The sequence below is a fragment of the Ochotona princeps genome, chromosome 8 (genome assembly GCF_030435755.1).
Source record: "Ochotona princeps isolate mOchPri1 chromosome 8, mOchPri1.hap1, whole genome shotgun sequence".
Lineage (NCBI taxonomy): Eukaryota > Metazoa > Chordata > Mammalia > Lagomorpha > Ochotonidae > Ochotona > Ochotona princeps.
Window position 1 is genome coordinate 82,080,822 of NC_080839.1, and position 22,146 is coordinate 82,102,967.

Sequence of the window (22,146 nt, forward strand, 5' to 3'; positions counted from 1 at the left end):
ATAACAGGATATTTAACTTCAAAAACTTGTAAGTTTCCTACTTTTCTCCCTGTTGTTGATTTTGTTGTATGAATTTTCATTTAAGGGGATGTATAGTAACTGTGTAGTAGAGACTATCACATACAGATACAATGCAGTATGTGTCTCTACTTCCAAATCAAGGATGGACTCCCAATGAAACTGTTGAATGTCTCTTGACAATAGGATGCTGGACTTTACCAATGTCAGTACCCGCAATGATGAACTTGTGACTGATGGTGAAGGGCTATACTATAGTAATGGCATAGGGGAAAATAGTTAGGGGGGTGGTCTAGGGAGGGAGCAAGGGAAATCCCAGAGCTTACAGAACTATATCATGGAATAATAAAATACATTTTTTTTAAAAAAAAAAAAGAAGCTGGACATCCTTGCAGCTACTGCCAGCAGAGTCTGGCATGGAGACCAATGCCCTGGCATATGGGCATGGAAACGAAGGCCCTGGTATACGGACTCGAGGACCAAGACCCTGGTGTATGGGCATGGGGACCAAGGCCCTAGTATAAGAACTCGGGGACCAAGGCCCTGGTGTATGGACTCCTAGGTCAGCAGGGCTACCACCATATATCCAACGCAGCCCTGGCAAACCCCCATCCCCGAAGGGGGTTGCCTGGCTGGGTCAGGCCACACTAAAGGCTCCAGATTGTGATTTCTGGCTTCTGCCTGGCCTTGCCGCCCCCAGACAGGGAACCTGAGCTATAGACAGGGGACTCTGTTCTTGCCTTGCCTCTCTGACCAGGCCAGGACCAGCCATGGCTTCAGAAAAAGCGATATGAATTTCACAGTCTGATTGAGAAGCCAGAGAAGGGTGGATCACACCCACTGCATGCAGACCACCCACCGGCCTCGCGTCATCTGTGGCATCTGCAGCGGCCTGCGGAGTCATGTGCACACACGTGCACCGAGGTTGCACAGGACCCAGGCTCAGGTTTCACAAGCCGGCGCTGCTGGGCTGGGGTGGAGGGCACTTTCCGCAAGGGGTTCAAAGCTCTGCCTTGAATGCCAGGAACTGCACTGCAGATGTGCCACGAGGACGCACAGATCAAGCTCTGTGTGTGTGCGCATGCATGCGGGTCAGAAGGAGGTTGTTGGATTTTCAGACATCAATAGCTAAAGGTGAATAAAGGCCCACCTTATAGCTAGAATCACAACTGGAATATGTATAAAAATGCTGTAAAATAACCACAGTGACATCAGCCTTGAGCCGCGAAAGACTCCAGCTCGTCCTTCCCGTGGTTTCCTGTGAAGCCTCTGCAGCCCCGTGTGCAATGGACGGATAAGCATGTTCTTTGTGCGACTGTCAGCTCCCGTTGAGCGAAAGGAGATCCCATGGGTTGCCTGTCTGGGCCGTTCCTGGGAGCTTGTGCTGTGGATCCCTCACTGAGTCTCGCAGTTGTTTTGTGGGAAGTGGTTGCTCTGTCAAGAGGCAAGAGCCAGGGGCCTTTTGTGGTTGGATTTAATCTGAAATGTTGGGCTGCCACGTGGCATGTACAGTTTCGTAGAGCAGACGGCCTGGATACCACATCCTTGCCGTGTGTGTGAAGCCCACAGCCTCTCTGTTGCATTCTTTGTCCGGAACCTTCCGTTCTGTCCTGAGCAGTCCCTACTGCAGTCTGACACCTGGGATCCCAGGACCTCCTCCCAGCCTCCAGCAACCTGAAGCAGTGGCATCTGTTGGTTTTTTAGGGGATTTATGGTAACCCTGCTGCAGAGGCTGAGCTGGGCTTGGAGAGCCTCCTGGGCCTCTGCTTCACTGCCCTTCACACCTGCAGGCCTGCCACAGCCTGCATTAATGAGGCCCCTGAATCTGGGGTTAGCTCCAGAAAGAATAGCCTCCCTCCCTCCCTGCTTTGCCAGTTCATGGTGTTTGTTTTGTTTATTTCAAACAAGAGAGATTTTCTCCAACAGTATACTTTGAGATAATCTAAGCATTTCAGATTAGAGCAATCATTTCCTCTGCTGAGGAAATATTGCAGAAAAGCGCGATTCAAGCTTCAATTCTCAATTGACATGAACAAAGGTAATTTCTCCTTTTCTACCAGGATAAAATTGAACTGACAGTTGAAAGTGACCCTGTCCTTTACAGATTATATTTGCTATGGATGAAATGGTGTTTTTTCCAAGACGTAAACACCCACAGTAGCTGTCAGTTGCTGAGTTGCTTCCCAGTGCCGGCAGCACACGAGAGAAGGGGCTGGCTCTGTGGACTGGCTGGTCCCCGTGCACATGGAGTGTTCCATCGCAGCTTCACTCCAGACACATTTAGGTTGATGAATGTCTTAGTCTTCACAGTAAACAGTGTGGAATTTCCTGCCGGGATTCTGAGTGAAATCCCATTTGAACACCTTGTTGTTGGTGCTACCTCACGGTGGAGCACTGTTGGTTGTGGACACCTCGTGTCCTCAGTGAGTTCTCACGCTGTCATTCTGTCTTTCAGAAGATGACCTCAGAGGAGAGTTGGTGAACTCCCACCCCGTGGGCACTGCAGATCACTGGAAGCCAGAGGGAGCAGCAGCGGCCCGGGGAGCGTGCTGGCTGGTGGCGGATGGGCTCAGGTACTCTGGCCACGGGACATCTGCGGGTGGGCCTGGAGGCTACTCCTTGATGTTTTGCTTGCTGCCATGAGTGACTGTCTTTTGCCCCTCAGAGGCAGCTGGGAGTGGTGTGGTACGTTCTCTTCAGGCAGCCAATTTGTACTAAACTCAACCATTTGCAGTTATACCAGATGGTACATATATTGCCCTTGCTACTAAGATTGAATGGAGCAGGAGTGCCATGCAGACAGTGAGGTCTTGGGGAGCCCTTGGGCTGCTAGGGTCCTCCCCAGGAAGGCAACTCCCTATGGCCCTCACACCCAGGTCGTAGAGGAAGGGTGTTGGCAGTTGGCACGTTGTGACCTGGAGGGCAGGTGCCTTAGCTCCTGCTACATGAAGACCGGCCTGTGGTGCAGCCAGAGCCCGCATGGGTCTTATGAAGGTTCTGCTCTGAGCTGGGTGGGAGATGAGCTCCTAGAGCTCAGTGGCTCTATGCCCACGGGCAGGGGTGCCCACTGCACACCTCGCTCTGCCTGGCAGAAGGGCTCCATTCTGAGGAGCTGCAGTCTCTGGAATCCGTAAGGGAAACCATGTGTGATTTGGGATTAAAATTCAAAAGTTTGTTTGTTGGCCGACTTTGCCATTTGCTGTCTGATAATAGAGCTACTTGTTCCGTCATGGGATTATTAGCTGGGATCGTCTTCCAGATGCTGTGGCTCTGTGGGTGCCTCCATCTTTAGGAACTTGTGCACAGCGGTAGCAGGTCGCGGTTGTCCTCATTATTTTCTCAGTGCACACTGTTAGTCCTCCTCTGCCTGCATTGGCCATGGTGGAGAAGGCATCATGTTTAGCTGTATCTGCCTGTGGTTAAAAGTAAAAAACATTTACATTGGATGTTAACTCACACTGGCTCTAGGATCTGCTCAAGTCTCAGATGTGTTTTGCACATGAGACAGTCTCGTATCTAATCTGAGCTTTGATATTTGAGTGTTTCGTGTGGATCTAGTTCAGTGGCTTCCCTGACCCAGCATTTATTTCTGGCAGGTCACGTTAAAATGAGGGTGACAGCTGTGGGTAAAGCAGTCAGCACCAGCTGTGTGGACACTGGGGTTGTACTCAAAAACTGTGCCGTGTGCGGGCCACGCGCAGGCCTCTCGGCTGACCAGGAGAAAATGAGATTGCACTGCCCCAGGAGGAGCAGGCTGTTGAGGCTCTCGCAGGACCTTCTCTGCCCACGCTGAGCTCTTGAGCATCCAGCCACTCCCCCTGCACCAACACCAGCGTGGCAGGGGCCAGGGAGCTGACCTGGGGTGTGAGATGTCTGGTAGCAACAGCGAGATGCAAAGTAGACCAACACCTGTTGCAGGATACATGCCTTCCATCACCGCTTCCACTGAGTCATTGTTGGGCTTTGAGGGTCTTAGGTGAGCGTGCACAGCAGGTGGCCACACAGAGGGCAGAGTCTCTCGGGTTCCCACTCTGCAGCCTCTCCACCCGTGCTCCCCTGCTCTGGAGATTGATACTTGCCCTAAAGGGTAATCGCTGTTTAATTCCTGTATGTATGGTGAAGTCAAATCCTGTGAACCAGTATAAACAAACAGATTGGCACCACACAAGGGCGTGCATTGCCCTATCAGTCGGGACACAGTGTCCAGCCCCATCCATGGCCAACTGGGCATGCCTGCTGCTATGGGGATGGGCTGGGTACCATAACCGACTGGGCATGCCTGCTGCAGGTATGGACTGGGCATTCTCCCACATAAAGGGCCAGCTGAGGGTGCTTAAGTCAGCCACCCACCCCTGTTCTTGTGTGAAATGAGCCGCAGAGAGTAGGCAGAACCATTTACTATTCACAAAGCAGTAGTCAGAGGATCTGGTTGTAGGTGTGTTCTTCTTCAGCCTGAGGTGAAATCCTGCATACAGATGTGGCCTTCACAGCCACTGGGGGGAGGGGGACAGCTGCTGAATGAAGTCATTGTCCTGACCAGGCTGTGGGCTCATTGCACTTTGCTGATGTGTGGTTGCATGGTCAGGTTCAGCACAGACAGAAGCTGCAAAGGAATGAACCCAGGTCCTCCTCACTGGTGCTCCTCCACGTCCATCTACCTCCCTTTGCCCTGCCCCATGTCCTCAGCAGGTCCTCCTCGCTGGGGCTCCTCCATGTCCATCCACCCTCCTTTCCTCAGCTCCATGTCCGAAGTTGGCCATCCTCCCAGTAGCACCTCCACATCCCCCTCTCTCTCTTTGCCAGGCCCATGTCTTTCAGCAGGCCAGCACCATGTATCTTGACATTCCTCAGCCCCACACATATGAGGGCACCTGTTTTTTTTTCTTGGTGGTGTCTGATTTTCTTCTTATGGGTTCAAGCAAGGTGAGGAATTGCGCTACATTTAAATAATGTAAGTGACTGATTTCAAAATAAACATGCATTCCTACGTGTTCCAGATACCATTAGTGCTGTCCTTTTAAATCAAAGCTACATGCCAGACACTATGGATACCAAGAAGGAATAAAATTCTTGCCTCAAAGCTTTTTTGTTGCATCACTTACTGAGGGAAGTTATACCAAACAAAATGAGAAATGAAAAAAATGTGCATGGTTCACCACAGTGTGAAGTCAGTTGTGGCAGTGGTGTGCACTGAGCTACAAATCAGAAAGTACCCAGGAATGGGAGAGTACCCTGGATTAGTCAGCAAGGATCAAAGGTCATGAGTCCCAGAGCCCCCTCCAGGCAGCCAGGGATCAGAGGTGGCAGAGTGGGAGACCCTGCTGCTCTGAGCCGATTTCAGTTCCCCACACAGTGAGGGTCCAGGGATGAGGCGAGCAGAGAAGAGCCAGGAGTGCTGCTCTCAGGGATGGGGAGTCTTGGGTTGGAGGAGACCGAGCTGGGCCAGGGTCTCTCTGTAGGCAGGACTGTGTGCAATGGGGAGGGCAGGGGAGGGATCTGCACAGGCCTTGTGCACAGGTAGGCAAGCCAGGCCAGACCGGGGCTCAGGGCCACACCCCGCTCTCAGTGGCTGGAGCTGGTGTGAGTGCATTCAGGTCAGGGTGGGGCTCAGGGCCACGGCCCCACTTGCAGTGGCCAGAGATGCTGTGTGTGCACTCAGGCCAGGCAGGGGCTCAGGGCCACGGCCTACTTGCAGTGGCCAGAGATGCTGTATGTGCACTCAGGCCAGGCAGGGGCTCAGGACCACAGCCTACTTGCAGTGGCCAGAGATGCTGTATGTGCACTCAGGCCAGGCAGGGGCTCAGGACCACAGCCTACTTGCAGTGGCCAGAGATGTTGTGTGTGCACTCAGGCCAGGCAGAGGCTCAGGGCCATGGCCTACTTGCAGTGGCCAGAGATGCTGTGTGTGCACTCAGGCCAGGCAGGGGCTCAGGGCCACGGCCTACTTGCAGTGGCCAGAGATGCTGTGTGTGCACTCAGGCCAGGCAGAGGCTCAGGGCCATGGCCTACTTGCAGTGGCCAGAGATGCTGTGTGTGCACTCAGGCCAGGCAGGGGCTTAGGACCACAGCCTACTTGCAGTGGCCAGAGATGCTGTGTGTGCACTCAGGCCAGGCAGAGGCTCAGGACCACTGGCCCACTTGCAGTGGCCAGGATGCTGTGTGTGCACTCAGGCCAGGCAGGGGCTCAGGACCACAGCCTACTTGCAGTGGCCAGAGATGCTGTGTGTGCACTCAGGCCAGGCAGAGGCTCAGGGCCATGGCCTACTTGCAGTGGCCAGAGATGCTGTGTGTGCACTCAGGCCAGGCAGGGGCTCAGGGCCACGGCCTACTTGCAGTGGCCAGAGATGCTGTGTGTGCACTCAGGCCAGGCAGGGGCTTAGGACCACAGCCTACTTGCAGTGGCCAGAGATGCTGTGTGTGCACTCAGGCCAGGCAGAGGCTCAGGACCACTGCCCCACTTGCAGTGGCCAGGATGCTGTGTGTGCACTCAGGCCAGGCAGGGGCTCAGGGCCACGGCCTACTTGCAGTGGCCAGAGATGCTGTGTGTGCACTCAGGCCAGGCAGGGGCTCAGGGCCACGGCCTACTTGCAGTGGCCAGAGATGCTGTGTGTGCACTCAGGCCAGGCAGGGGCTCAGGGCCACGGCCTACTTGCAGTGGCCAGAGATGCTGTGTGTGCACTCAGGCCAGGCAGGGGCTTAGGACCACAGCCTACTTGCAGTGGCCAGAGATGCTGTGTGTGCACTCAGGCCAGGCAGAGGCTCAGGGCCATGGCCTACTTGCAGTGGCCAGAGATGCTGTGTGTGCACTCAGGCCAGGCAGGGGCTCAGGGCCACGGCCTACTTGCAGTGGCCAGAGATGCTGTGTGTGCACTCAGGCCAGGCAGGGGCTTAGGACCACAGCCTACTTGCAGTGGCCAGAGATGCTGTGTGTGCACTCAGGCCAGGCAGAGGCTCAGGACCACTGCCCCACTTGCAGTGGCCAGGATGCTGTGTGTGCACTCAGGCCAGGCAGGGGCTCAGGGCCACGGCCTACTTGCAGTGGCCAGAGATGCTGTGTGTGCACTCAGGCCAGGCAGGGGCTCAGGGCCACGGCCTACTTGCAGTGGCCAGAGATGCTGTGTGTGCACTCAGGCCAGGCAGAGGCTCAGGGCTATGGCCTACTTGCAGTGGCCAGAGATGCTGTGTGTGCACTCAGGCCAGGCAGGGGTGCAGGGCCACGGCCTACTTGCAGTGGCCAGGATGCTGTGTGTGCACTCAGGCCAGGCAGGGGTGCAGGGCCACAGCCTACTTGCAGTGGCCAGGGGTTTCCTTCCCTCAGGCTCACGGAGACCCCCACAGGGGAAGGCCCAGGAGACAGACAGCTCCAGCTCCTCACACACTGTCATCCCATTACTGCTCACAGAGAACCAGCATGCCCTGCTGTAGCCATCTGACTGGTAGCCGGCTCGTGCTTTGTGCTGCTCCAGGCTGCAGGCCCGCCCTCACGTGCAGCTGGACAGAGGCCAAGTGCACTGTGTACGTTTGGTTTTATTTTTTTCACTGACATAAAAGTATTGCTTGCTCAGAAGATGAAGTTTAAGAGAAACATGAAAGCATGCTTGCAGAGGAGACAGCTAGCTTGGGTGCACAGGCCATGGTATGAGGCAGGGAAGGCACGTGGGCACCCCAAGGATCCCTGATCCAAGTGGCATGACCAGGTCGGACCGGGCTGCCACCACTCCCTCCTGGCTACAGGATTGCCTCTTGTACTAATCACTCACAATTCCTTGTACTTGGTGCTCAGAATCCAAGGAAGAGCTAGGTGAACCAGGCCAGTGGCAGTGAGAGGAAGCCTAGAGCGGAGCATGCTGCCTGGTCAGCGAGGGCTCGACCAAAGTTGCACACAGGCCAAGCAGCTGTCCTGGCTCATTCATGTGCAGTGGTAGAAGGAGGGAAGAGCTGGTCTGGGAGAAGTGGTATGGAGGAGAACTCACCAAAGGCCCAGGAAGCAGCAGGACACACAATATGCACAACTACCTTTTAATCATTTAATTTTTTCGTGACTCATCATGTTTCTTTTTTTTTTTAAGATTTATTCATTTTATTACAGCCAGATATACACAGAGGAGGAGAGACAGAGAGGAAGATCTTCCGTCCGATGATTCACTCCCCAAGTGAGCCGCAACGGGCCGGTGCGCGCCGATCCGATGCCGGGAACCAGGAACCTCTTCCGGGTCTCCCACGCGGGTGCAGGGTCCCAATGCATTGGGCCGTCCTCAACTGCTTTCCCAGGCCACAAGCAGGGAGCTGGATGGGAAGTGGAGCTGCCAGGATTAGAACTGGCGCCCATATGGGATCCCGGGGCTTTCAAGGCGAGGACTTTAGCCGCTAGGCCACGCCGCCGGGCCCGTGACTCATCATGTTTCATGCATGCGCTCTAAGATTCTTAACTGAAAGTTGGCTTATGAAATACAAATATGTAATAATAGATTGCATCATTGTTTGTTCATGCATTCGATATTGGAGTTGTAATTTTAAGGTTAAAATCTAGAATTAGAGAAAAAGAGCTAGGATCTGACAAAAATGGGAGAAACAGCTCAAGAGAGAAGAAATTCTGTAGAAAAGTAATAGGGAGAGTCATTGTGTTTCTGAGTTGCTTCCTGCAGGGCAGCACCGTGGAGAGCATGTGACAGCTGGGGACTCGTGGGAGCTGTGGAGTGACTGAAACAGGGCGGCTTGCCTTCAGGTGCTGATCACACACAGCTTATCTCAAGGTTGCAATGGAGTGTGTGTGTGTGAAATGCCATGATGCCTGTGGTCTACTTCTGATGGATTCAGAAAGGCATGTGTGTGTGTGCATAACTCAGCACTTGAGCGATTGTGTGTGTGTGTGTGTGCAGCACCTGTGATTTGATCCACAAAGTCACAAGGTGGAGAGTAGAACTCTGAATGTCCTTTGTCCTTGAAAGGAGCTGTCCTGGGCAGGTTCAGTGGTTTGGTCCCTGGTCCTAGGCCCCCAGGGCCCTCCCTGCCCTCTTTGAGACTCAGCTTGGCAGGATTGACCAACACCGGCCGCCCCCCCAATCCCTTGTAGACGAGCTCAAGATGGAGAGCTTGTGCCAGGAGAACGCGCCGCTCAGGAGAGCTCAGGAGCTCTGGAAGTCAGAGCTGCCCTCCGCCCCACATGGCGTTTCCTGTTCTTCACCCAGTGAGTTACAGCAGGTTCCAGCACAATGCTCAGTACAGTCCTTGGAGGAGAGGAAATGCAGTTCTGTAGGCAAGGGACAAAGGCGAGTGCTGGTGGTAAGCGGCAGACGCATACTCAGTGAAGACTAGGGCAGTAGTCTTTCTCCTTCAGATGGTCTGAAAGCACCATGCAAAATGTCAAGATTGTATGCATATAGTATTCCGCCCAGTTCATGTTCACACAGAAAATGAAAGGAGTAGTCACCCACGTGGGCAGCTGCTCGTGGGAGACCTTGTGCCAAGTCTTGTTTGAGGAGAGGAAACAGAAAGAATTGATACTGACATCACCAAGACAGCAGAAAGGAGTCTGGGAAACTGGCCAGCATGGACCCACATGGACTAACTGGGGAGGTGGCCAGCAGGTGGTGATGCCAGGCCTCCGCCCATGCCTGTGCAGTTGCCTGCACTCACAAGGGACAGGCAGAGGAGCTTCAGATTAGAGATGCCACGCAGCACACACTGAGCCAGGAAGTGACAACCCTGGGAGAGCAGAGGCACAGGGAGCAAGGGAGGAAGGAAGGGAGGAGAGACAGGTGGCATGGGCCAACCCTACGAAGGACAACCAAGCTTACTGCTGCCCCAGAGTAAGACACCTGTGTGTGCCTTTTGTGTGGCCACTGAGATGCCCCTCCCTTCAGGCCTGCTTCCCTCCTGGTCAGGCTCCCTGCTGAAGCCATCCCTGGCAGTCAGCAGGTGGTGATGTCACCATTGCTCTGGCTGCCACACACTTAGGGAACCGGGATGGAGTTCCTGGGAGTGTTCCAGGCCCAGTCTAGCCACAGCTGTTGCAGGCAACTCCTGGGAGAACTCTCTCTGCCTTTCAGAGAATTAAGGACAAATATATGGACATTTTAATATCATTATAATCAGGAAGGGCAAAGAGCTATTTATTATTTTATTCAATATCTAAAGGAGAGTGCTATTCATAGAGAATGTGAATGGTTTTTGTAAATCAAAAAAACTGCAAGAGATTTTCAAGCTGTTGATGAGAAATGTGTATGATGAAAAACTAAACAGAATTCACAAAATTTTGCGCCAAAACAAACTTACTTTAATTCAAGCTTTAATTTTTTATTTTTATGAAGGGAATCAATTTCATTTTTTAGTATACAGTTCCAAGAGAATGTGACTTCCCTCCCTGCCCTTCCTGCTTCTCACTCCCACCCTCCTTGCTCTTTCCTTTCTTATTTTGCTCTTAACTTTTACAGTCACATACTTTCAACTTATAATCACAAACGTACTCAGTAAAATGAAGCGCTCAGCAGGTAGTAAGCACAGAAAAGCCACTGTTTCTGAAGATTGTAGACAAGACCTGTAAACAATGACCAAATCTGTGAATTCCACCCGTAAACACTGCACATCTTGTAATGTGAGTTACCACACATTATTGCAAAGACGTATGGTATTTGTCTTTGGGGACCTGGATTATTTCACTAAGCATTATGGTCTCCAATTGCACCCATTTTTGTTGTAGAAGACAGGATTTCATTCTTTTTTGTGGCTAGGACGTATTCCATTGTGTGCGTGCGTGTGTGTGTGTGTGTGTACACCCCATTTTCTTTGTCCAGTTACACATCGAGAACATCTGGACTATTTCTGTATCTTAGCTCTTGTGTTGAGCTGCTGTAACATGGATTATAACTGGAGGGGAGGACAGAAAGGAGAGGAAGGAACTTGGGGGCGGGGGAAGGGACAGCCCAGCACCAACTAAATTGTATCAAAAAACAATTAATTTTAAAAATACATGGGTTATAGATAATTCTCTCACATGCTGTGCAAAAGCTTCTTAGCTTGATGCGATCCATTTGTCTATTTTTGCTTTTATTGCCTGTTATTTTGGGGTATTTTTCAGTGCCTTTGCCTTATGCCTGTGTCTTGTCGTCTTTCTTCTGGTAATTTGAGTGTTACAGATCTGAAGTCTAGCTTCTTGATGCACCGTGATGTTACTTCCACATAGGGTGTGATAGGGGTCCTGTTTCTCACTTCTGCATAAGCAAATCCAGTTTTCCCAACACTATTTGTTGAAGAGATTGTGTTTTCTCCAAGGAGTGATTTTAGCTCTGTTATCAAAGATAAGTTGGTTGTAGCGACAAGGATTAATTTCTGGGGCCTCTAATCTGTTAGATTGGCCTACATGTATGTTCTTGTGCCAGTACCAGACTGTTTTGATTATTACTGCCCTGTAATATATATTGGAATTAGGTGTTATGATGCCTCCAGCTTTATTTTATTGCTTGGGATTCCGTAGCTGTTCAGAGTCTCTCATGATTCCATGTGCATCTTGGGGTAGCTTATTCCTGGTCTGAAGAAAAGCTCCTGGTGTTTTGATTGGGACTGCATTGAATTTGTGATTGCTGTGGGTAGAATGGTCATTTCAATGATAGTACTTTCAGTTCCTGGGAGATTTGTCTATGTGTGTGTCTTCTGTTTTCTTCCTCGATGCTTTGTAATGAGCTTTTAGACATGGCCTCATGCTTGTAGTACCACTAGGACAGCAATGAACTTCTGCCTGCTTTGTTAGGTGATCTCAGGTTTGCCTGGGACATCACAAGACAACATTTTGCTCCTCTGGATACGAAAGAAAAGTAACAGTCTGCTTTCTGCTTGCACACACTGGAGAGTATACAGAGACTATCCCTGGGGTTCAGAAGGGCACAGGAGGCATGGCCTGGACTTGTGCCAGCAGGTGACAGCTGTGCCAGGTGAGAGTTCTGCACACAGGTAATACAGCTTCTGTCTCAGCCATACATCTTTAAAATGCTTTGTCACAAATTCAAAACCAGTGGTTTACCTTACAAGTTGAGCAGGTCAGGTAAGATCGCATAATAAAGTGGTGATGAGGTTCCCACCCCAAAAATAGAAAAATTAAATTCCCTCTCCCTGGCCCTGGCCCTCCAACAATGCAACATCCATAAATACCTTCTCCCTGGCCCTCCAACAATGCAGCATCCATAAATACCTTCTCCCTGGCCCTGGCCCTTCAGTAATGCAACATCCATAAATCCTCTCTCCCTGGCCCTGGCCCTCCAGCAATGCAGCATCCAATGCTGTGGGGTTTAGTAGATGTTTTAGGGGGCTGTAAAGTTTGATGTGGCCTGAATCAGGTTAGGGGAGCCAGTGCAGTGCACAGCAGATTAGGGTGCCTCTCATGACACCATCACATCACGTGATGCTCCCCTTGCAATTCAGCTCCAGGCAAATGCACCAGGGAAGGCAGCAGAAGATACACAAGTGCTTGGGCCCCTGCATTCATGCAGGAGATCCAGAGGCGTTTTTGGAACCCTGGCTTCGGCCTGCCCAACCTGGCCACGATGGTTATTTGAAAGATTCTCATATTCATATTCTCTCTCTTTTTCTCTTGCCCCCACCCTGCCACCTCCCTGGCTACCTCCTTCCACTTCTGTAGAACTCTGCCTTTTCAAATAAATAAAATAGCTATTTAGTAGAATGCACTCAGACATCCTCAGATGGTGTCACAGGACACAAGTTATTTCTTGTCCTTGCCACAAGCTCAGGCCTGCTGGCACCCTCTTCATTTTGCAGCATTGCCGTTTGGGATTCATAGCTATCCAGCGTCCAGTGGAGGGACCGTCAGGGGCCTCCGCATTCAATCTAGATGTTAGGTGCCAGACTCCAGGGAGGCCAGGCAGTGTGGATGGCAAGTAGAGCATGCCCAGTAAGGGCACGGTGACGGCGGCCAGCCTGTCGCTGTCTCACCAAGCCAGCTTTCCTTATTCTGATCCTGCCTGACCACACATGTGGAAGTCACCTGTGGTAACCTGGTGCCTCCTCAGCCATGTCTTCAGGGCTTGCGTAGACTGGGTCTGCCAGGCTGCACAGATGTGAACATCTGAGGAAAGTTCTGGGCCAACCACGTGGACTCCCAAGGGGGCTTTCCTGGCCCCTGACCAGGCCTGCTGGGTCAGCACTTCCAGCACAGCGGCAGCTGGGTATTTTTAGTCAACACCCACAAGGTCTGCAGAGGTAGAGGTGGAAGTGGACATTGTGCTGCGGCTACATCCTCACCCCTCTGCACCTGCCTTGTGACCCTGCTGGGACCCAGAGTCTGACAGCCCGTCTGTCTGGTTCCATCCTGAGACCTAGTGGCCACAGCAGCCCCACCTTTTCTTCTCTGTTCTCTTGTTCTTTGTGGAAGAGCCCACGTGTGCCTGGGGCATGTGCCTCGGAGAGGGTCAGCAGTCTGTTCTCTAAACCGTCCAGCTCCCACCTCGCACGAGGGCTGCATGGAACAGATCCAAACCAGTGTAAAATGTAACCTAGAAATAATTCAGTATAAGTTTCCTTAATAAAAAGGCTGCCTCCCTGGGAGCCTTGGGAAGAATTCCTAGCAAGCACTCTTCGGGGATGTGTCAGTGCACAGAGCTGTGCAGGCAGCTCTGGGTCAGCCTAAGCCAGGCCCAGCCTCCTTAGCACACTGACCTCATGCTGCTCTCTGCTGTCCCCGCAGGGCCACAAAACCCAAGGGTGCTCCTCCGCCCTTCGCGACTCCCCCTCCTGCCGCAGTTTGAAGGAACTCTGCCCAAGTGTCCTCTCTGTCTGTGCTCTGATGCTTGGGGATCTGATCAGCCTAGAAGAAGTCTCTGCCAGCTTTCCCTCCCTGTGGCTCAGCAGCCAGTTTGCCTGGGCCTGAGTACAATCCCCTAGGGCTGTGGGGGCTGGCTGTCACCCCTTCTCATCATGAGCTAGGACCCCCCTTGCGAGACAGTGTGTGCTCATCAACCACCAGGGTCCCTGTCCCCAAGACAAGAGCTGGGCCGTGTGAGTTCAGCACTTGGCAGGCAGGAACGCCCGTGCCTTCATCGTGGGGAGAGGGATTTAATCAGAGATCTGGAGTTTCCTGAGGCGTTGCCTCCACTTGCAAGGCTGATGTTGAGAGCAGAAGCCACAGCTCTGGTGCATCGTGGGCCGTGTCCTCCATGCCCACGGGAGCCTGATCTGCTTCCTGTCTGTGCTGGAGAGCAGTTGGTCTTGCTGTGCCACAGGCATTCACACCAGCCTCTGAGAGCCCCTGACTTCTGGATTCTTGGGCGTCTGGGTGCATGTGTGTTAAGTAGGCGAGAAAGCCAGAAAGGCACCAAGAAGTGAGAAACAGCCCAGGTGAGGGAAAGGTAGTTGAAGGTCACCAGTGGTTCGCTGAGCTCCAGGCTGTCCAGGACGTTCGGTACCACAGCTGCTTGTATGTCCCTGTCCCTAGATTCAGGAGGGACAGCCTGGACCTGTCCTTCCCTGTAAACTCAGGACAACAGGCCCACCAGCCTCCACCTTTGCTGAGCACCCTCCCTGCATGGGTCTGTGACTTGCCGTCTGCCAGCAGTGACTAGGAAACTCTAGCACCCAAACAACGGGCCTGCGCGCTGGGTCCTTCCTCAGACAGGCGGCCCTGGCTCCACCAGCGCCATCTGCCAGGCCAGGAAAGGCCTGCAGTCACTGAGAGCCATGTCCTGACCAAATTCCAGTTTGATCCGGGAGAGTGCCTGGGCAGGTGGGCGTGGCACGAGGCTGCTGGCCTGGGGTGTGCTCAGTGCTGCTCGGGGACCCTGCCAGCCCCACAGGCTGGGTGGGTGGACATGGAGCGTGCTCAGTGCTGCCTGGGGCTCCTGCCGGCCCTGCTGCGTTATGCTCCCTGTGGACCTGCTGAACTCCTCAGCTGACCTTCCCAGGAAGCAAGAGCACTGATCCAGTGTGCCTCAGCAGGGCTGGCCACGTTCTGGGGCTGCTCATGGTGCTGGCAGTCAGAACTCAGGATGGCAGAAGCGGGGAGGCTCTGAGCTCATCACCTGAAGAGGCTGCGGCCCTGGGGAGGCACCAGCTCAGGGAGGAATGGCACACCCCAGGAGTCCTGGTGAGGTTGGACTTCTGTGGCATGTGGCTCCATGGTGGTTTCTAGAACAACCAGCCAGAGCTGCGCCTGCTGTTGACAAAAGACCCAAACTGCACAGGTGAGGTGACAGTCTCAACCAGAGACGCCAAAGGCAACGTCTTTGAAAACCAACAAGAGCATGTGGAGCAGCTCTGGCCACCAGGAACAGGAGAGCAGCCAGAGTGGCAGCCTTGGCCTTGGTCATCCGGGAGGCCTGTGCTGAGCGTCTGTGACTTCAGTCCTCTCCTCGCACGTGCTCAGCACTCACAGAGTCCCAGGGTCTGTCTGCTCATGCTCAGAAGGGGAGTCAGATCTTCCATCCCCTGGTTTGCTTCCCCGATGGCTGCAGCAGCCAGCACTGAGCCTGGCCAAGCAGGGGCCTGAGACCCAGGTCTCCCACACGGGTTCTGGGGCCCAAACAGCTAGACTGTCCTCCGCTGCTTCCACAGGCCGTTAGCAGAGAGTGGGGACACAAACGGCAGCCCCATGGGATGGGAAGGGGTGCAGATAGCGCTGTACTGGTAGCTGACACCCCTCCCTCCCCTCCTCCCTGAGGCTGCTCCCATGAGTGGTGGAGGCGCCTACCCAATAGCAGCAATGGTGGCAGCAAGGTGGTGACCGCTGGCCCTGTGCGGCCTCCTGGGCACACAGATGGGCAGGATTAGGACGCTGAAGCTGGTTCTAATGCCTCACGTCTGTGTGTGCAGCTTTCCTGTTTAAAGTGCTTTCATGTGTATTATATAATTTCATGACACATGTGTACAGGGACAAACCAGCCTCTCTTATCACTGCTTCACTCCCCAGATGTCCCCTGGCCAGGCTGGGCCAGGCCAAAGCGGAAGCCCATTTGGGCTCTGACATGGCAGCAGGGGACTTCCCTATCTCCTCCCAGGCTCACTCCCAGAGTGCCCGCGAGCAGGAAGCTCACAGGGACAGCAGCCCGAGGCCAGTGCTTACACCGGAAGCTCCTGTGTAGGATGTGGCATCTCAGCCACGAGCACCATGCCTGCTGCTGCACACAGATATGGTGAAGGCTGAGCTCTCAGTTTTACGCAGGGCATTTGTGGGTCGGCTTGGTGGCACTGCTGCCAGGAGGTGTCTCTCTAGCACCATTTCTCAGTGAGCAAGAAGCCATTGTTAGAAATTTCTGTCGCTTCACCATGTTTCATTAGAGCAGGTACTCTGCCAGATCAGTGAAGATGTAAATTCTGTTGTGCCTCAATAGGTGGGAATATCATCTTGAGTTCTCCTGCCTAGGCAGCACTGCTGGGAAAGGCCCAGACAATAAGAGCAGTTCTGTTTGGGGTGGGAACGTGACAAGGCCCAATGAAAACGTGTTTATGTCTCTCAGAACCGCTGACTGTGAGGGACACTCGTGCCTGACAAAGGTGCAGCTCCCAGGACAGCGAGTCATTCTCCTGCGCTGACATCACATGGTAATTCCAACATGGGTTCTCTTTTTTATTTATTTTATTGCATTTCATTTTATAACATCATTTCATAGGTTCTGAGGTTCCCCCATCCCCACCCTGTGCCCTCCCCCCATGGTGGATTGCTCCACCTTGTTGCAGTATTACAGTTCAGATCCAGTCATGGTTCCTTCATTGCAAGCATGTACCATGCATACAGTCCAGCATCTTATTGTCCAGATAAATTCGACAGTTTCTTGGGGAGACCATCTCTGGTCTAAAGGCACAGCTGCAGAATATTGTTCCGACCAATTAAAAGCCATAACATAACATCAGCAACAGTTTACAACATTATGGGTTAATTGGCATGGTATTGGGTGACTGACATGTTAGAAAATGCAGGTTCTTAACCACATCCTGTGACTATCATTAACATTTCAATTTTAGCTTATATACATCCGGCTTCTATCCACCCTAAAATGGCTATAGGATACTATTCAGCTGTCTCATGTCTATTTTCATTTTTGTATTTAGCCGTTTATTGTATTGAAGCATATTTTTTACTGAACTTGGCGGACTTTAGGATAGTCCAAACTGGCTTATAACTTTAACAAGGCATATGTCAACAGTTGAGGCACGGAACAGTTTTAGGAGCGGTGTGCAGAGGAATCTTTAATACCCCAGTGTGGAGTAACTTATTTTCGTGTCCTACCTAGTAAGGTATGTGTGAGTCCCCATTGACCATTTCCTGTTTGGTTCTAAGCTTTCCTTGCTGTTCTCTATTTATTCTAATTTTGTTGTTGTTGTTTGTTTTGTTGTGTTTTGTTTTTTAGGGGGGGCTCCGGGGCGACCCTGATAGCCATTGCAGGAGAGGGTGGGGATCCAAAGCTGGAACTAAGTAAGGCCCAGAGAAACTCCTCTCCCTAGTCCGGAAGGGAGATAAGGGTTCTCTTTTTTAAAGACTTATTTATTTGTATGGAAAGTCAGCTATACAGAGAGGAGGAGAGACAGTGGCTGCAATGGCCGGAGCTGAGCCAATCTGAAACCAGGAGCCAGTAGCTTCTTATGGGTCTCCCACACAGGTGCAGGGTCCCAAGGCTTTGGGCCGTCCTTGACTGCTTTCCCAGGCCACAAGCAGGGAGCTGGATGGGAAGCGGGACTGCCACTGGGATTAGAGCCAGCGCCCATATGGAATCCTGGCACTTGCAAGGCAAGGACTTTAGCCGCTAGCCTATCACACCCGGCTCTTTTTTGCTTCTATGAATACTTATCAGAATCACCAGCCTGTGCTGTTGGAGACAAGCTTTCTGATGGGAGCAGTTACACGCTGGCCCAGTGTTGACTTTATTCTCTATTTATTCAGTGAATGCCTCATTAATTTCAGGCTCCAACCCAGGTTATTTTAAATTTTCCTCTCAATTGGGTTAATAAATCTTAATTAATATAAATATTATTTAGCAAAGCAGCTCTTTCCCCAGGTGGGGAGTGATTTGAGGCCTTGGGGCTAAGAACCCCAGGAGCTAGGAAGGGTCCCCATGTCATTTTGAAGCCCAACTGGGCCTCCACCCTGCAGGGCAAGCAGGGGATTGCCAGGCAAGGACAGCCCAGCTGTCCTCCTGCAGAGACACGACCTAACTCCCCACTAACACTCCCTGCTCATGAGGATTCGGTACCCAGCCCACAGGCATCCCCCTAGCCCTAGGAGGAGGCAGCACCCTCACAGCAGACACAGGGCATGTTGATGGGCAAGTGGGGCAACCGACACAAAGGCACAGACGGCCCGGATTCAGCAGGTGAGTGTTGTGTGCATGTGTGTGTGGGAGAGCTGTGCCCTGCTAGAGCCCTTTGACACAGTGTTTCAGAATAGTGCATTGCTAGAACCCTCGTGACACAGTGTGTCAGAGAAGTGCACTGCTAGAGCCCTCGTGACACAGTGTGTCAGAGCGATGCACTGTGAGGGCCCTTTGACACAGTGTGTCAGAGCAGTGCACTGCTAGGGCCCTTGTGGCACAGTGTGTCAGAGCAGTGCACTGCTAGGGCCCTTGTGGCACAGTGTGTCAGAGCAGTGCACTGTGAGGGCCCTCGTGACACAGTGTGTCAGAGCAGTGCACTGTGAGGGCCCTCGTGACACAGTGTGTCAGAGAAGTGCACTGCTAGAGCCCTCGTGACACACAGTGTGTCAGAGCAGTGCACTGCTAGAGCCCTCGTGGCACAGTGTGTCAGAGCAGTGCACTGCTAGAGCCCTCGTGGCACAGTGTGTCAGAGCAGTGCACTGCTAGAGCCCTCGTGGCACAGTGTGTCAGAGCAGTGCCCTGCTAGAGCCCTCGTGGCACAGTGTGTCAGAGCAGTGCACTGTGAGGGCCCTCGTGACACGCTGTGTCAGAGCGATGCACTGTGAGGGCCCTTGTAGCATCATTTCTGCAGCATAGCCTTGTCTCGTGTGCCCAAGGGTGCACTCCATGGAGTCCCTCCTACTTCGCAGTGCTCTACAGAGAGCAGAAGGGAAGGCGCCCCGAGCACAGCCTGGGTTGCCGTCTCCCCCTTCCCCGCCCCTACCCCTCTGAGGAAATCTCTTCTTTTATTCCCCTCCCCTGTCACTCCATGCTCTGGACCCTGCTCTGCACTGGCATGAAGGGGAGCAGACTGAGATGAGGCGGTGCAGGGTGGGTACCTATAGCCTACACCTCGTAGAGGTGAGTGCTCTGGCCTCCTGCTTATGGCCCAGTGTAGTCTTTCTCTGGCTCTGGGAACCACAGTGCCTGGGAAGTCTGCAGCTCTGCTGCGTGGGGAAGTGGAAGGTGGCACTGACTAACATTCTGGGAGCTGTGACTCCCTGGTAACTGGGAGCTTTGGTGGCAGATGGACTGTGTCGCTAAGTGACGGGGGCTGCTGTCTAGTGAGGGGTCCCAGGTGGATGGAGCTGCTTGCTGAGCGCCCCAGCTGGCCGTCTGGGATGCATGCCTCCCCACGCCTTTGGCTGCCATTCCCACTCTGGGAAGCAGGTGGCAGCTTGTCACACGCGTCACGCTCTGAGCTGCTCCATCCCCAGACCTCATCCCCCTCACAGGCCCTTTTTAGGTCAAAACCTGAAATTTCAATAGCAGAAAATGTGTCCTCATGCCCAGATTGGGTTCTCTGAGCACACAGCTGAGACAAGCTCTGGTGGCAGTCTTGGGCTCCTGTGAGTCCTCACCCTGAGTGTCACTAACATGCAAGGTGCCTGCTGTGTGTGAGCACACTGTGTCATTCACTGTGGCTCACAGATGCCTGCGACCAGGAGTTGCCGTGTTGGCTAGCACCTCTCCTGTGTGCAGGCTGCACTGATCCTTGTTGCCACGTGCAGGCTGCGCTGCTCTTTGTTGCCATGTGCAGGCTGCTCCTTGTTGCCATGTGCAGGCTGCTCCTTGTTGTCACGTGCAGGCTGCTCCTTGTTGCCATGTGCAGGCTGCTCCTTGTTGCCGTGTGCAGGCTGTGCTGCTCCTTGTTGCCATGTGCAGGCTGCTCCTTGTTGCCACGTGCAGGCTGCTCCTTGTTGCCGTGTGGAGGCTGTGCTGCTCCTTGTTGCCATGTGCAGGCTGCTCCTTGTTGCCGTGTGCAGGCTGCACTGCTCCTTGTTGCCATGTGCAGGCTGTGCTGTTCCTTGTTGCGATGTGCAGGCTGCACTGCTCCTTGTTGCCGTGTGCAGGCTGCTCCTTGTTGCCGTGTGCAGGCTGCTCCTTGTTGCCATGTGCAGGCTGCTCCTTGTTACCGCATGCAGGCTGTGCTGCTCCTTGTTGACACGTGCAAGCTGCACTGCTCCTTGTTACTGGAGTAAGTCTGTGGTAGGTGTGATGTCCTCATGGGATACTTATCTTCACAGTGCATGTTCCTGAGCCATCCTGGGGCTAAGCTCTGCCAAGCCTGCTGGCAGACAGGCCAGGTGGCTGGACACGCTGCCCCAAGGCACAGTGCTGAAGAAGGCCTGGCTGACAGAATTCAAAGCCAGAAGCAGCCAACAGCAGGCCTCTTGTTCTCCCTGGGGAGCAAGTTGGTGCAGGGTTGTAGAGGGTTGTCCAAGGTTTTGTGGCTGGAACCATAGACAGTGCATCCTGAACTGACTGCCTGTGTAGCTTGAGGCTGTGTGACATTGTGGCAGCTCCTGAATCACCCCGGGAAAGCCATACACCAGTCTGAGCAGGGGTACTCACGTGTGCAGGGGTGATCTCCCCACGACTCCAGCTGCTCACGGGTGAGCTGTGCCACCTTGAGGCACAGGGACACACTCACTTCTTCTCTGTCCCCAGGGCTGCCTGAGAATAGAAGCCTGGGTGAGTGCCACTTGCAAAGCCTGTCCCCAGCAGCCCTCATTAGAGGAGGCCAGGCCGCCCCACTTGCCTGGGGTCCTCCTACCCTGCTCAGTGGCTCTCAGTTCTTGTACTCTGACGCCCACACATCCATCATCCCAACTGCTTTCCTCTTTATGGAAAATGAGGCGCTTGTCCCTAAGCTCAGTTGCATGCAAGTGTGTTTAACATTTCAGAAAAATATAAAATTCCACATAAATTTGTCCTCCTGTGTCACTGGCAAAGAGCTTGAAAGGAGTCTGGGGCACCACAAGGTCCCTGGACTGTAGTGCCAGCAACTCCTTCTGTTAAGAGAACAGTGCCTGGGTCTCACAGGCATCGTCAACACTATGGGGCTGGGCTCTTGATGTGCCAAGCAGGAATAGGGGTCGTATGCATGAAGGGATGTGAACACAAGGCTGCAGCTCAAAAAGGATGGCTTGTAAATTGCTGCACCGGCATTTGCACTTTAGTGCCCCACCAGGCTGGTGTGATTGATGGGCACTTACGAAAGCTTTACAGCAAAGTCTGTAAAACACAGATGGTCTAGGTGCTTCCTTGTGGCTCCAAACCATGACTTCAGGTCTGCCTTTCTGGCTGTGTGAACATGTATATCCTGTATGTATGCACTGTCCATCTTTTCTATGTGTTTCCCTTGTATGAGTACATGTATGTATGTATGTGTTAATCCTGCTTCTGTTAGTGGGCTACAAGTGGTGGCATGTCCAATTGCATCAGCATGTGCTAAGCATGCACAAATCTGTATTAATCTTTGTGAATTCATGTGCTTTTATGGATTTGTGTTCTTGTGTGGATTTGCACACATTTGCACTTGCACATGTGCGCATGTGAAGCTTCACACAGATGTGTGTCTTTGGTGGTGCTCTGAGGTTTTTCCTTTCTTTTCTCTGTTATGTTCCATCCTTTGAATTGAAAATACGTGCTCCAGCCATCCTCCTCTCCCTTTGAGCCTTACCCTGCAATGATCCTTTTGTCCCTTAGGATCCGGTAATGCCGTGAGTCCAGCAGCAGCAGAAGGGGGGTGTGAAGGCTGGGCCATTTGTGTCATGTCTTTCAGCCGCGCTGCCGCTGAGGTCTCTGTTTCACAGACAAAAGCTTGGCTGAATAGGCTCTTCAGACACAGGCGGAGGAGCTGTGCTGCCTCCGTTCAGGCCCGTCTCATTCCTCTGCCTTGAGTTGTATCTCTAAAGCCTCCCCTGAGGTCATGGTGTGCTGTTGGCTGTAGCTCAGGAGGCATGTGGGCACCAATCTGGGGAGCCTCACTGGGGTC

General features: G+C 52.9%; 1 long non-coding RNA gene across 1 annotated transcript in view; it reads left to right on the forward strand.

The window, feature by feature from the left end:
- Positions 1-2,471: 2,471 nt before the first annotated feature.
- Positions 2,472-22,146, forward strand: part of LOC131480949 (uncharacterized) — a 128,757-nt gene continuing 109,082 nt past the window's right edge. The window contains exon 1 of the long non-coding RNA XR_009245910.1: positions 2,472-2,591. This is a non-coding gene — a long non-coding RNA (uncharacterized LOC131480949). The remainder of the gene's footprint in view (positions 2,592-22,146) is intronic.